This window comes from Mirounga leonina, unplaced genomic scaffold (genome assembly GCF_011800145.1).
Source record: "Mirounga leonina isolate KUSES-001 unplaced genomic scaffold, KU_Mleo_1.0 Mir_115, whole genome shotgun sequence".
NCBI lineage: Eukaryota > Metazoa > Chordata > Mammalia > Carnivora > Phocidae > Mirounga > Mirounga leonina.
Genome location: NW_023270268.1, coordinates 48,618,375 through 48,634,071, shown reverse-complemented (window position 1 = coordinate 48,634,071; position 15,697 = coordinate 48,618,375). Strand labels below are relative to the sequence as shown.

Here is a 15,697-nt window from a genome sequence, read left to right as displayed (position 1 = left end):
ATATTATCCCATTACTCCCTGCTTAAAATCCTTTAGTGGCCTCCCTTTTCAGTCAGACAAGACACTTTATGATCCTTTTTCATGCCTTACAACTCCCCCATCCATGCCCTCTTCCTACTATCTTCACTGAAATATTTTAAATTCCCAGAATGCACTGGATCCTCTCCTTACTTCCCATCCCCCAGGTTTTTGCACACACTGCTCTGCATCCCTGATACCCGTTTTCCATACTCTTTGCTTGGTTGACTCCAACTCATTTTACAGGATTCAGTTTATTTTCTTTTTAAAGATTTATTTATTTATTTGAGAGACAGAGAAAAACAGAGAGTGTGTGTGGTGGCGGGGGGGGAGCAGAGGGAGAGGGAGAAAGAGAATCTCAAGCAGATTCCCCCAGAGTGCAGAGCCCCAAGCAGGGTTCCTTCTCATGACCCTGAGATCATGACCTGAGCCAAAATCAAGAGTCAAACGCTCAACCAAATGAGCCACCAGGTGCCCCCAGGACTCAGTTTAGCCATTACTTCTCTAAGAAACCTTTCCCAAACCCTAGTGCCTGGGGGCATATGTGAACCTCATAGTTCTCTAAAAATTCTATCCCCATTATAATTTATTATCCTCCTGAATTTGCCTCTTTACTTGTCTACTTATCCATTAGGATTAAGTTTGGTCTAATATCAAAAAATAGTAACAGTGACTTAAACAAGTTGGAGGCTTATTTTTATTTATGTAAAGGAAATCCATAAATGGGCAGTCCTGGGCTGGTGTGGCAACTTCAAGGTCATCAGGTTTCTGGGATCCTTCTATCTTTCTGAACTGACATAACCATGGTTTCTATCCCTAAGTTGCCACATGTCCCGGAGAACTCCAGAAATTACATCTGCCTAGCAGACAGCAGGAAAGAAGAGAAAGCAATGGATAAAAGATGGACTTAGATTGCCTAGTTTCCTTCTACAGCACTTTCCTGGAAGTCTCACACAATAGCTTAACTTAATTTTTACTGGCTACCCCTAGTTACAGGGGTTAACTGGGAAATGTTAACATTTACTTGGGCACATTGATGCTTGCCTTAACATTGTGAGGAAGAAGGGAAGGAAGGATATTGGGTAGACAGCCAGCAATCATTGCTACCATGGGTTATTTCCTCTTCAAGGACAGGGACTGTTTCTTTGTATCATCTTCAGGCCTGAACACCACACCATACACTGAGTAGATGTTCAATAAGTATTCCCTGAGCCAAATTCATAAATGGTTTAAAAATAAATAGTGTAACATTGGACATGCTAACAAACTAGATTGTAGTTCCTCATATATGAAATAGGGAATCTCCAAAATTTGTTTTTCAAGCTGTGTAATTACTTTTTATTTTCTAAATAAAATTATATCTACAATCCATTATGAAGCAATAAAAGTGGAATGCATGGGTTGGAGCCAAGCAGCCTGCATCCTGACTTGCCCTCCCCTTCTAGATTCCCCAGGAAGGGCCCTGCACTATCTTTTTGGTACTTTAGAGCTCCACAAATCACAATTTGAAAGCAACTGGACTCAGCACAAGAATCTCTGAATTAAGGTACTATCGTATCATCAGGAAATAATCAACCCAGATTGTTATCAATAAAAATTAAGGCAACTCTTTTGTCCCTGATAATGATGTCACCCATTCTTGGAACACTGAACTGCTGTATCAAAATGCGGAAGTAAGGGAACAAGGAATTATAACAGCAAATGCAAAACAGAACTTGGTGGTCTATATGGAATACTGAAAAGTAAACATACAGTTCTTTTTCATTTCAGTTTTGCCTGTCCTCAAGATGTAGCTCATATCCTAGTCGATCTGTAAAATTTTTACAGATATTCCCTGACAACTAAACTAGATGTAGTGATTGGGTGACACTTGCCCATTAGATGCAGATCACGGAGCCAAGGAGAGATATAGAACACTGAAGAGTAAAGCTGGGATGAAAAAATCAAGCAGACAAGGGAGTCCAGTTATTCTTCAGATGGTCAGAGAGTTAAAAATAAGTATGAGGCAAAAAGCTAAATACTAGCACAGAGCCAATGGATTTGAAAGGTAAGAGAGAACACAAAGCCCCTGGAATATAGGGACTTTTTAGGGGCTACTTGTGACCACCATTGTAATAGCTACAATTTATTTTAACTCTAATATGTGCTAGTACTTTGATATGAATTTTACATAAGCTATTCTTAGTCCTCGTACCAACCTTGAAAGAATGCTATTATTCCCATTTTTATCAACAAAGAAATGGTGGCTTAATAAAGATAAATAAATTCTTCATATCTTTGGTGGGAAAGAAAGAGCTATGAAATTGTTGTTCAGTATGTCTTATTCCAGTGCTACTCTATGTTCTTTCCAACACCAAGATGTTGCTGTGATTGCTGAATTATAGTGCTTTCAGATAGGATCCTCCTCTTTCGTCAGTTTGGCTAATGGCTCTTCAGAGAGGTGCTTAAACTGCTTCTGTAAATACAGCCTTTAGGGTGAGGACTGCAAAGCTTGGTATTTAATGGTAATTATTTCTATTTACTCTTACCTTATGAACTCAGAAGTCTGCACAAACATTGACTCACAAATTGTGAGGTAATGGGTGCTAAACAATATTGCCATTTATTATTTTCATAGTACAGTCTAGCTCCTTCCTTGATCATCTCCAAAATATGCCATCACATTCCTATTGGGAGAATCTCCTTTCATTGCTCAGAAAGGGTCCTGTCTCAGTGGGCAAAAAGGACTTTCTACTGGGACCGCCTATTGGAGATTAAATTATGAATTTAAATTGTAGTTAATCAAGGAAACAAGATGATACAGTAGTCCTTTTCCCCCTTGACCCATGCAGTTACTTCTTTCTCATCTTACCTTTTCCTGTTTCCTCACTGCCTGGATCTCCACTCCCACCCATCACTGGAAACCGGGTTGAACTCAGCAGTGACTAAATGTCTGAACCATCTCATTCCAACTAATTCATTGGTTGCTGATTGACAGAAAGGCCAACTTCTCCCTTTTAGACTACTTCTGTAAAGTTTACCAGTGAATCATGCATCATCAAATGACCATTGGGTCTTCTTAACAAAGAGATAAGTGTTACTAACATAGAAGCAGTTGTGCTGCTTTTTCCTGGAGAAGTCATTAGAAAGTTGTACAAAGCTTTCCAGAGCCATACAGGACTGCTACTGGAGTAGTTCAGGGCTCTAGTTTATCAATTCTCTGATATATTCTTCTGGTTTGACCTCCTTCCCAGAAGAGGAATGCCTTGGGCTCCTCCCCACCAGCATCTCTTTCCTTCCTCCCCGCTGAGCATGTTTCCCAGCCTTCTGGACTCAGACCATCAAGAGCAAGATGGCATGGGCACCAAGAAATGACTATCTCAAGATTTTAAAATTAAATAATTAGATCAATTAATCATGTAATTTAAAGTGAATAATTTACTTTCATCTGAATTATTCAAATGTTTTAAATTTGGTAGTTTTGTTGTTGTTGTTTGTAACTTGGCTAATGGCTCTTCAGAGAGGTGCTTAAACTGCTTCTGTAAATACAGCCAATATGAATCATTGGTTCAAGTTATTCTGGGTGAGTAGAGATTGCCTACATTTTTAAATCTAATAGTTCGAACATGTAAGAATTTGATTTTGAAATCCTATACTAAGTGAATTTCAAGCCCCTCTCAGGAAAAATGAAGCAAGGAGAAAAAAGGACTCACTGTGATTTTGAATAGTTCAGCCAGTCCTCACTGGATTGTTAGCTTTTTTTTTTTTTTTGCATATGATTAGCTAATATTTTTCCATGCCTGTAATGATTTATGTTTTTAGATGCGATCATTTCTTTGGTTATCCTCACACTCAGCATAGTGTTGGGCACATCCATGGTACTCAGTAAAAATATACTTTGAAATTGATCTTTGAAAATAAAATATTCTAGTGGGTGGATTAAATAAATACCAACTTCTCTTACTGACCACTAGTGATAATAGTATGACATTCTCATGGGACACTTAGAGTAGGATTTTGTTTCACGATGGACATTCTTTTTTTTTTTTTTTTTTTTTTATTTGAGAGAGAGAGAATGAGAGAGAGGGAGTACATGAGAGGTGGGAGGGTCAGAGGGAGAAGCAGACTCCCTGCCGAGCAGGGAGCCCGATGCGGGACTCGATCCCGGGACTCCAGGATCATGACCCGAGCCGAAGGCAGTTGCCTAACCAACTGAGCCACCCAGGCGCCCTCACGATGGACATTCTTAAATATAAGCAAATAATGGGCTATTTCCAAAGCTTCAAACACTTATGTTAAGTACATCTGTTTCTTAATTGCCTTGAAAATCCCTCTCAGTCAGGGTGTTGTTAAGTGGGGCTTCCCTAAAAATAAGTAAGAGTTCAAAATTGGCCACAAATAAGCGCAAACAAAATAAATTTAAAATGTGGCTCCCTGCCATCTTGCAATGTTCCCACTCTTAACTCTTCTTTAGTTGATGGCTTTTCTTGGGAATATATTTTCCCAGAGAAATCCTAAGAATGGTTGTTTTCTTTAAAGGATGTGTATTTTTGCTGGTAAATATTGATATAGGGAAGATAAAAGAAAGGTGAAGGACTAGAACAGCCCCACAGTTAGCATAGGGGAAGGCAGCAGGCAAAGATCCGTGTTTGCTGAGTCCCTATTTTGGCTAAGTGCTAACATCAAACATAATTTTTACTCTGTTAGATGATATTATTGCCCATTTTATCGATGAGGGAATCACTGAAAATTAATTAAATTGCCTAAATTCACTTTTCTTTTAGAAAAAAGAACAACAACTTGAAGTTAATAGATTGAAACAGAACAGTAAGTCTACTAAGAAGGACCTCTGCTGCTTCTCTTCATCAGCCTCCGAGCCCATCTACCCAGGGCTGGATCTCACTGGGGCAGGCATGGCCCTACACTCCAGCTTCATCTCCTTAACCGATGTCTAATTAACAGAGAATTATGTCTTTAGTACCATAATCAGAGAGGAAAGTTCACCCTGAAGAAAGGCAGCACATAGCTTTCAATTAACACTCAAATGTTAATAACAATTACACTACTACATTTATCAAGCCCACGTCAGGGCGCCTGGGTGGCTCAGTCGTTAAGCATTTGCCTTCAGCTCAGATCATGATCCCAGGGCACTGGGATCAAGCCCTGCATCGGGCTCCCTACTCAGCGGGAAGCCTGCTTCTCCCTCTCCCACTCCCCTGCTTGTGTTCCTTCTCTCGCTGTCTCTCTCTCTGTGTCAAATAAATAAATAAAATCTTTAAAAAAATACATTAATCCCATGTCAAACACTTTACATATAATTTCTATTTGATTCATAATAACCTTAAAAGTGTTATTATTTCCATTTTAAATATGAAGCAATTATAAATTAGAGTAAATAATTATCACATGGAATAGAAGGGTCAGTATTTGATATCAAGTCTGTATTCTTAAATGTAGTAGTAATCATGTTTCGGTGTCATATGTGAAATTAAAAATAATTATTATCTGGACAATTTATTGTTTGTTTTTGTTTTTGTTTTGCCACATGAACCCAAAGGGGTAATGTTTTTTGGTAACGTTACCCTCATTTCCCTACTCTCAGCCCAAGTGCCTTCCAGTGGTTGACTCCATTTTCAGAAATAGAAGTTGGCCCAGATTAGTCTACAACTGGTCAGCGTGCCTCATCTTCTTGGCCATAGCTATGCATGTATGCGTGTATGAAAATGAGAACCAATGAAACACAGAGTTAATATTCAGGCTTCTGGGAAAGAGAAATTTTCTCTTACCTGCAGATTTGGTAGTATGAGTGTGAGGTCTGGAGCTGCATTTATTTTGTGATGATTAGGCTGAGTCCAAAGCTGCCAGTGCCCATCACCTGGAGTATGAGAATGAAGAATGGTGCCCCCTCTTGTAAGCCAGAACAGAGAGATGAATCTTGATGGTCACTTGTCCCTGAATCAAGCTGTACCAGAAGATATCATTACTGAAAGACTTTGCAATTATATGAGACAATGCTTTCCTTTTTTTGTTTATGGCAATTTAAGTTCAGTTTCCTATTGTTTGGAAGTGAACAAATCCTGATATCTTAATTTTACTCAAGAGCACTCAACATAGAAGCAATAATTAGACTAGTTAACTATACTACACTAAAATTAAACACTGCTGTATGTGAAAAGTCATCATAATTTGGAAAACAAAGTCTCACACAGTAACGAATATATATATAACACATAAAATTGAAGGATTAGTATCCAGACTATGTAAAGAATCTTACAAATCAAAATATGACAGAAAAAAATACATTTATTTTCATAATAAATTGGCATATATACACAAAAAAAATGTTTTAAAGGATTTAAATGAAAAGTGACTTCCTATTAACATTCCACCTCCATTCTCGTTACCCGAAGATATACATTTTTAATCCTTTTCTCTTTGTATTATTCTGGTGGTTAAACCAAAATTATATACTAACAGTATATAACAGTTTGTATCATTAAAACTGTGTCATTGTATGAGTATGCAAATGAGGCAGGACCCCTCAGCCTAGGGGTTCCATACACAGTACATAGCCTTTAACATGTTGACTTAGAGATTATGGGCTTTCCCTCAGCTGCAGGACTTCTGAGTGCCCTGAGAGTAGTCTCTGTTTTCTCAATTCAGTCTTCAGCCTTTCAGTATGATCTCCAGAATCTTGTCAAAATGATCAGTGCACTAATTTCACCCCTTCCAATTTTCAGTGTTGCTATGGATTCAATGTCAATGGTACACCTTTATTTTTATTTCCATGGGATCTAGGGAAGAGAGGTAAACATACTTCCTCAGTCTCTAATTTGGAAGCTGTGGTAGGCAGAATTCTCAGATGGCCCCCAAATTCCCATCCCCTGGTATACACGCTCCTCCTGGTTATCAATCAACACGAATCAAGGTGGTGTTGGAAGTGATTTTGCAGATGTAAAGTCCCAAATCAGCTCACTTAAGATTGTCTGGATGGGCCTCATCTAATCACGTCTGCTCTTAAAATTTGAGTCTAGAGGTCAGGGATGGAGGAGGCCAGAGATGTGAAGCACAGGAAGGAGTCTATGCACCATCGCTGGCTTGAAAATGGAGGGGGCCATGTGGCGAGGAGTACAGGTGGTCTCCAGGAGTTGAGAGTGGTACCCAGCTGACAGTCAACAGGGATACAGAGCCCCCAGTCCTACAATCACAAGGGATGGAATTCTGCAAACAACCTGAATGAACTCGGAAAGAGATTCTTCCTCAGAGCTTCCAGAGGGCAAGTCAGCCCAGCTGATCTTAATTTCGGTTTTTAAGCCATCAGCAGAAAACCTAGCCACATCATGCCTGGACTTCAGAACTGTAAAGCTAATAAATGGGTGTTGTTTTAAGTCACCGAGTTTGTGGCAGTTTTTACACAGCATAGAAAATGAATAAAAAGTCCAACTTCAAATACCAATCTCAAAACTTCTGTACTTTTAAAAAGTTCCACTGGTATTTCCAATACCTCTGAGGTTTAAGTGCTGGAATTGTACTCTACTGCCTTCTGTTTATGTTTATTTCCTGAAAGCAACTCTCTTGTGGTAGCTTGGTTCATGAGGAAGCACCATGGGGACTGGATCAGGGTCATCATCTTTTCTCACAAGTGGAAATTTCTCAGTGGTCTTAGAAGCCTTGAAGGCTGAGAAAAGCAGAGAGTCTGCCTGTATGGTGAACTTTATGTCAGGTTAAGTTTTAAACATTCATTCATTCAATAAGCATTTGTGAGCATCGACAACATGCCAGGCACAATATTGGATAAAACTTGTGCAAACAAATATCACAGTACCATGCAGTAAATGCCATAATACCTTGCTCTTTGAAGTGTGATGTACTTGGGAGTATCTTAGAAGTATTGAATCTTAGATCTCACACCAGACCTACTGAATGAGAATCTGCATTTTAACAAGACACCCAGAAGGTTTGTAAGCACATTTATGTTTGAGGAATACTTCCATAAAACTCTAATGCTGAAAATAAAAGAGCTGAGGTGGATAGTGAGGATAACTAACTCCACCTGTAAGGGCTAGTCTTATCCCTACAGAGGCACAGGGACAGAAGTTGCTTTTGGAAATTCACACTGAATGGGAATTTGGGGCAACAATATTCCAAGCCTAGATTGCTCTGAGAAATAGCAGAATTCAAATTAGACAAAATAAGACAAACATCCCAAGCAGTTGCTATAATCAACCAAAAATGTATTTAAAAGATTAAAGTCAGCTTCAGTCTTTTTTTTTTTTTTAAAGATTTTATTTATTTATTTGAGAGAGACAGTGAGAGAGAGAAAGATCACAAGAGGGGGGAGCGGGAGAGGGAGAAGCAGACTCCCTACTGAGCAGGTAGCCCGATGCGGGACTCAATCCCGGGACTCCAGGATCATGACCTGAGCCGAGGGCAGTCGTTTAACCAACTGAGCCACCCAGGCACCCAGCTTCAGTCTTATAAAGATAATATTAAGCACAGTCCAAGGAAGAGATATTCTCTCTTAGAAATTAAAGTGATGTTATTGATGTTATTGATTACTAATATCAGAATAATCATTACCTTTAGCCAGTGGGTTAACTCTGAACATTATCCACAATAAAAAAAAAATGTTTCTCTTGACATCTCTGTTGTCCTGTCCAGCCTGCAGCACACTTCATCTATTACATTCTTCATATAGTTCAGCTTATCTTCAGACTAAGAAATTATTTTGATTTATCCTTAAAAAAAGAATAGAGGGAATTTTGTGAGGTGAAGAGCTGGAAGGGGAAGATAGGATATAGGTGAGCAGTAATGGGATAGATCTTCAGAAAGGTAAGGCAAGTAAGACTAAGGGCATTATTACAATATGTTAGATGGATTGGAGTAATTTATACATCACTTCTATACCAAATTTACTTGAAGTTATTGAGATCAAAACCTGGTGGGATAAACACTTGCTGAATCTGAACTATTAAATTAAGTGAACTCTCATTAATTGCTTCCCCCTACGGTAACTAACTCAGCCTTTCCAGGTGCACTTCTCGGATCAAACATAATTATAGACACATGAACAGATAATTAATTTAGAATACCACTAACCTGAAAGATTACTGTTCCACATCTGGGATGATCACAAATTTCTTGTGGATAGATGCTGATACTTCTTTTGTACTCCAAATAACTATGTACCATACAAAAGGCATGCTTCCAATAAATGCTTATGAATGAGTAAATAACAAAATAATATGGAAAAGATATGAAGATGATAATTTTAGCCTTTTAATAGGCGCTTTGGGCCTAAGTCTTTACATCTTGAATTGCCCTTGATTCACATCTGCCAACCTATGAAATTAAGCCTTGGATTTCCAATGGTTTATGGTAATTATTTGAAACTCACCTCCTTTTTCCCAATTATTCCCACATTGATGAAGCTAATTCTCAGAGGTTTCAGAAAGGTGCTGCTGGATTTTTGGATAGTTTTGATCAGAACACTCTCTTTCAGGTGGTGCCCAGAAACTGAACTTTTTGTCCTGGCTTGCCAGTTGATACCTAATTCAACCTGCTAATTTCATATGTGGGAGGAGGATTGTTTGACTTTGACAAACTCTTTTCAAGTATTTTAGCTTTGATGTGCTTATCAATATTTATTTTATTTTTTAAATTTATTTATTTTAAAAGATTTATTTATTTGACAGAAAGAGAAAAAGAGAGGGGGAGAGAGAGAACACAAGCAGGGGGAGCTGCAGGCAGAGGCAGAAGGAGAAGCAGGCTCCCCACTCAGCAGGGAGCCCAATGCGGTACTTGATCCCAGAGCCCCGGGATTATGACCTGAGCCAAAGGCAGATGCTTAACCAACTGAGCCACCCAGGCCCCTCAATGTTGATTTTAAAGAAACATTATTATTAAAAGTCAATAGCTTTGGAGGAAAAAGTCATGGGTAAATCTTTCCCCTTCTACATTCATCCATATACATGGATATTGTTAGAAGCTAGAAAAAAAAATTGCCTTTGCTAGTCTTGTAATATCTTGATTTCATTGCCTATAGAATTTAAAATGGATAGGCCTTACTTACCCTATCATTTTTTTTCTCAGTAGCTGACATACTAAACTCCATAGCTTCTTTTATTTTGTTTTGTGGAAAGGTAATACAGTAGAAACATGACAACTAAAGGCTTCTTTTGGATAGATGGAAATGATTTCTACCAAGCATACAGACATTTGATCTACTATGGTGATTTTCTGCCATTTGTAACTCCATAGCCTCTGTACCTCACTGAATTTGGTTTGAGTCAAACCAAAGAGTGTAGTGACATTGAGTTAAACTATCTCTAAGGAAGAATATTGTGTTTCATGATGTTCTTTGCACATTGGAATTAACTGTTGCTCAGATTAGTAAAGCAGATAATCATACAACAACTTCTTTAGAGTATAATATTGATCCCTCCCTATCTCTGCCACCAAGTTTTAATATGAGACACACTTAACTTTGAATCGTACCTAGCACAATTAAAAAGTCATTTTGTATTTTATTGCAATATAAGCAAAAGATTCCAATGTATCATAAATTCAACTTAAATCTTATACTAATATAGCTGAGTTGTGTGCCTTCTCTTTTACATATTGGCTCCCCTCAGTCTGAAAGAAATGGTTTTGTTGTGGGATAATAATGAAGGCAATGACATAATGACTTCATGACTTCCTGGCAGAAACCTTAGTATAGGAGCTTGCTGTAATGAAAATCGGATTTTTATGTAACTTAATTAACTGTTATCTCCCCTTCTCTCCATGTAGTAAAATTAAATGAAGTTTTTTCCTTAAATGATGGAAATACAGTCTCTGTAATGGATAAGTTTGGGACATCCCCTTAATAAATGTAAAACCACATACTAACTTCTTACACTTTATCAACATTTAAAAAGTGTTTATTAGGACCATTTTATAGGGTTATCCAGAAAGATGCATTCAATTTAGAAAGAAAAAAGTCTGCCTTTAGATAAATAATTTGCTAGTTCATAAAAAATATGGACTATGTGTTTTTCTCCTTAAAAATTGATCTTTCAAACTATATTATCCTCACTTTAGAGTCCAATTGTTTTGTATATTGAATAAATTTATAAAAGAGATGCAAGTTTTCACTAAAAGAATCCTTGACATACCTTAGCTCAAGAAAAAAAGCAACTTAGGGCGCCTGGGTGGCTCAGATGGTTAAGCGTCTGCCTTTGGCTCAGGTCATGATCCCGGGGTCCTGGGATCGAGTCCTGCATTGAGCTCTCTGCTCCTTGGGAGCCTGCTTCACCCTCTGCCTCTCTCTCTCTGTCTCTCATGAATAAATAAATAAAATCTTAAAAAAAAAAAAAGAAAAAAAGCAACTTAAAGAGCATTTTTTTTTAGGTAATTGTAATGATTAATAATTGTTTAGGTAAAGGATTCATTTCTCAAATCCTATTCTGTTGGTTTAATTAAACATAAAGAAATTCAGAAGACATAATATGTTTTAAATAATATGTTTGACCATCACATATTTTAGGGGTATACTGATAAGCATAATAACGTAGGGAATTAAATAACTAGTATAAATATCTGAAAAGAAGAAATGGAATTTTCTTATTTTGCAAATTAGATCATATTATAATTATAAATCTGAAGGAATCTAATAAAACTAACTTAACAGAATGATAAAGACTACATACATTTCTGCATACCAGTTGACTGTATACAATGATTGATAGTTTTTGTGTATACTAGTAATAAATTTAAGGGGGGTTAGAAAAAAAAATCTTTTGTGTTTAGTTTCTTGGACTTCATAAAGTTTCCAAACCTCAACCATGTTGTAGCATGTATCAAGTTCATTCTTTTTGAGTAAAATTCCATTGTATGGCTAGTCCTATAGATACCTTGTTCATCTATAATATTTTGATGGATACTTAGGTTGTTTCTAGAATTCATTCCTTTTTACGGCTTAATATTTCACTGTATGGATATACCACATTTTGTTTATCTATTTTTCAGTTGGGCATTTGGGTTGTTTTTACTTTTTGGATATTATGAATAATGCTGTTATGTACATCTGTAAGCACTTTTTATGAACATGTTTTCAGCTTTCTTAGGTATATTCCTAGGAGTGGAATTTCTGGGTCATATGGTAAACTCTGTTTAACTTTTTGAAGAACTGCTAAACTTTTCTATAGTAGCTACACCATTCTACATCGCCAGCAGCAATGTATGACAGTTCTAATTTCTCCATACCCTCACTGATACTAGTTCCCCCCCCCTTTTTTTTTTTACTATAGCCAGCCTAATGGATATTAAGTGGTATCTCATTGTGGTTTTGATTTGCATTTTCCTGATGATTAATGATATTGAACATATTTTCCATGTGCTTATAGGCCATTTGCATATATTCTTTGGAAAAATGTCTATTCAAATTCTTTGTCTTCAAGTTGTGTTCTCTGACTTTTTATTTTTGAGCTCTATGTGTTCTTTATATATTCTAGATACTAGACCCTTATCAGATACATTATTTACAAATATTTTCTCCCATTGTGGAGGTTGTCTTTTTACATTCTTGACAGTATCTTTTAATGCATAAATATTTTTAATTTTGATGATGTTTAATCAACCATTTATTTTTAAAGAAATAAGATAATGAGGAAAAAGCATTTTATATTTACCCACCTATTAAACATTCTAGTTCTCTTTCATTTCTATGAGTAGAATTTAATTTCTGCCTGTTAACATTTTCCTCCAGCTCTAAGATCTTCCTAATATTTTTTATTTTATAATTCTGCTAGTGACAAGGTCCTTCAGGTTTTATTTATCTGATAATATAATGGAGAGAGATGAGATAATTAGCCTTGCTATTTAAAATCTCTGTACTGTAATATTTTATTTTTTATAACAAGCCTGTTTTAGTAGTATCAAACAAAGTTTATTTATTTATTTATTTTTATTATGTTATGTTAGTCACCATACGATACATCATTAGTTTTAGATGTAGTGTTCCATGATTCATTGTTTGTGCATAACACCCAGTGCTCCATTCAGTATGTGTCCTTCTTAATACCCATCACCAGGCTCACCCATCCCCCCACCCCCCTCCCCTCTAAAACCCTCAGTTTGTTTCTTGGAGTCCATGGTTCTTGGAGTCTCTCATGGTTCATCTCCTCCTCTGATTCCACCCCCTTCATTTTTCCCTTCCCTCTCATGGTTCATCTCCTCCTCTGATTCCACCCCCCTTCATTTTTCCCTTCCTTCTCCTAATGTCCTCCATGATATTCCTTATGTCCCACAAATAAGTGACACCATATGAAAAAGAATTTAAAAAGAGGAAACCATTTTCAATTTCAGCAAGAGTTGAATTTATTCTTTAAGGTGATCTTGCTCTTACATTAGCATGTTCCTTACTACAAAGAAAAGAGGTAAAATTTTATGTTTGATCTTTTAATTTTTTTCAGATTAGAGTTTTTTGTCTTTCTATGCACTAAATGTTAGCTACTCTTCAGGAACCCACTTACTGAGTATATTCTAAATAAGAAATCCACTGAGGCATTTCTGAGAAGGTCAGATAAAGTCAAAACAGAGGAAAAAAGATTTTAAGAAAATTAGGTCAACCAGTTCTATTATTATGACTACCTGTGTAGAAAGGCTTCAGAACAGAACCTATTTTCTAACTTTTCTTTATTGTTAAAATTTCTTACATATATTCAATGATAATTGTAAAAGTATGGAATAATGTTGATAATATAAAGTTACTTTCCATTCACAAATGTATAACTTTAAAGAGTAAGAGAAGTTCTACAGATAAAAATGTTGAAAGCAATATAAAAATATTATAGGCTCCACAGATACTTGAGAATTATTCATAATGCTACTCTTCATGATGCTATCATGATGTTAATTATTCATGATGCTATCATAGACATTCTTTGTATCCAGTCTGGAGGAAGAAGTAGAAAAGTTATTCGGTATTTATTATTGGAGCTATTTATAGTTTTAGGTGACGAACTGTATTTCACAAAGTGAGCTGTGTTTTGACAACTTGAGGTTCTTTATATTGGTGATGAAAAAGATAATTAATTTTTAAAAGTGAATTCAATCCATGCAGTCAACTCATTCATACATTGTAATTTAGAAGAGGAATGGTAATGTGAGGTGAAAGATTTGTTATTTCTATCCTCTGTAACAATTAGATGATTTATTTTGTGAGTGTGTGTGTTTTACCTATAGCATAGCAGCACTGAATGTGAAATTAGAATACTGAATTTTGAGTCTTGGATTTGTCATTAACGAGTAGGATAACATGAATAAGTCATTTAAACATTTCTAAACCTGAGATTACTCACACCTAAAATGGGAACACAGTTATGACTCTACCTATCACATAAGATTAATGAGAGATTAAAATAAGATAATGTTTATATTAGCAGTTTATAAACTATAAAGTTCTGTACCAATGTATTATTATCCCCTCAGTCATCATTGTGCCATTCTCCATCTATGGACTTATTTTTTAATGACTATAATCCTTGTGATTTTTTCTGAATATAAAAGTCATATTCTCTGTAAGCAAACATAGAAATAATTAAATCCTTCCACAAAATAATAAATGTTTTGTTATGTTTCCATCTAATTATTACTGGTAATTATAGATAGTTTTTAAAAATTGCTTATTATTAAATATATGATCTTCATAGCATTTTATTATGTTTTATTTGGCATTACACTATGAATATTTTCCCATGTCATTAACTATACTTTAAGCAATTTAATGCCTGTCTAGTTAGGTCATCATGTAGTATACAATTTCTTTAATTGGTTCTCTTTGGTTAAATATTTATATTTTAAGATTTTTGTGACATACTCCCAAATTATTCTGATTTATTATTTTACCATCAACATTTCACAACAATAAAAGAGATTCATTTCCTAATGGAGGCTCCACCCAGACTGGGTATTATATAATTTTTTCCTACTATATTATAATTTTAATTACACTTTCTACACTTACTGTCAATAAATTCTCATAACAATAACTTTCAAATTTTAAACTATGAGATATCCTAACAGATTTTAATTTAGATATAACTTAAATATAAAAGTTGCAATTTAAAGTATATAATTCAATGGTTTTTAGCATATTCACAAGACTGTGTGATCATTATCACTATCTAATTCAAGAAAATTTTCATCAAAAGTGCTTCATACCTATTAGCAGTCACTCCCAATTCCTTTTTCTTCCATTCTGTTGTCAATGACTAATCTAATTTCCATCTCTATGACTTTGCCTGTTCTGGACATTTCATATAAATGGAATCATAGAGAATGTGGCTATGCAGGGAAAAGCACATCAGGCTTAGGTTACTCAAACTGTGCACATGACCAAGAAAGGTCTATTTTCAGAACGGGCCCTTGGCCACCTCCTTGGTCCTGAGTTCTGAGCCCTTAAAATGTTCAACCTGATAACTGTTTTTGTACGCCAAAGGCCTTGGATCTGTATCAATTTGCCCATATGCTTTATGTTAACAATGTGATTAATGTGATTAATGTGAACACCTATTTTTTGCTCTGCAGGTCTGGAGTCTGAGTAGCTGAATGTGAGTAGATGAGTAGCTGAATCTGGGTAGTCTGTGTGACTGACTCCCAGTAAAAATCCTGGATACCAATCATGTCAGCTTCCCTGATTGACAACGCTTGGCTTCTG

General features: G+C 36.1%; 1 long non-coding RNA gene across 3 annotated transcripts in view; it reads right to left on the bottom strand.

Annotated features, from left to right (window-relative positions):
• LOC118005513 overlaps positions 1–15,299 on the bottom strand; it is a 32,076-nt gene extending 16,777 nt beyond the window's left edge. For all 3 annotated transcript variants that reach the window (XR_004677835.1, XR_004677834.1, XR_004677833.1), the window contains exons 1-3: positions 15,202–15,299; positions 8,578–8,735; positions 5,784–5,959 (exon numbers count right to left, since the gene is read on the bottom strand). This is a non-coding gene — a long non-coding RNA (uncharacterized LOC118005513). The remainder of the gene's footprint in view (positions 1–5,783; positions 5,960–8,577; positions 8,736–15,201) is intronic.
• Between the last annotated feature and the right edge of the window lie 398 nt (positions 15,300–15,697).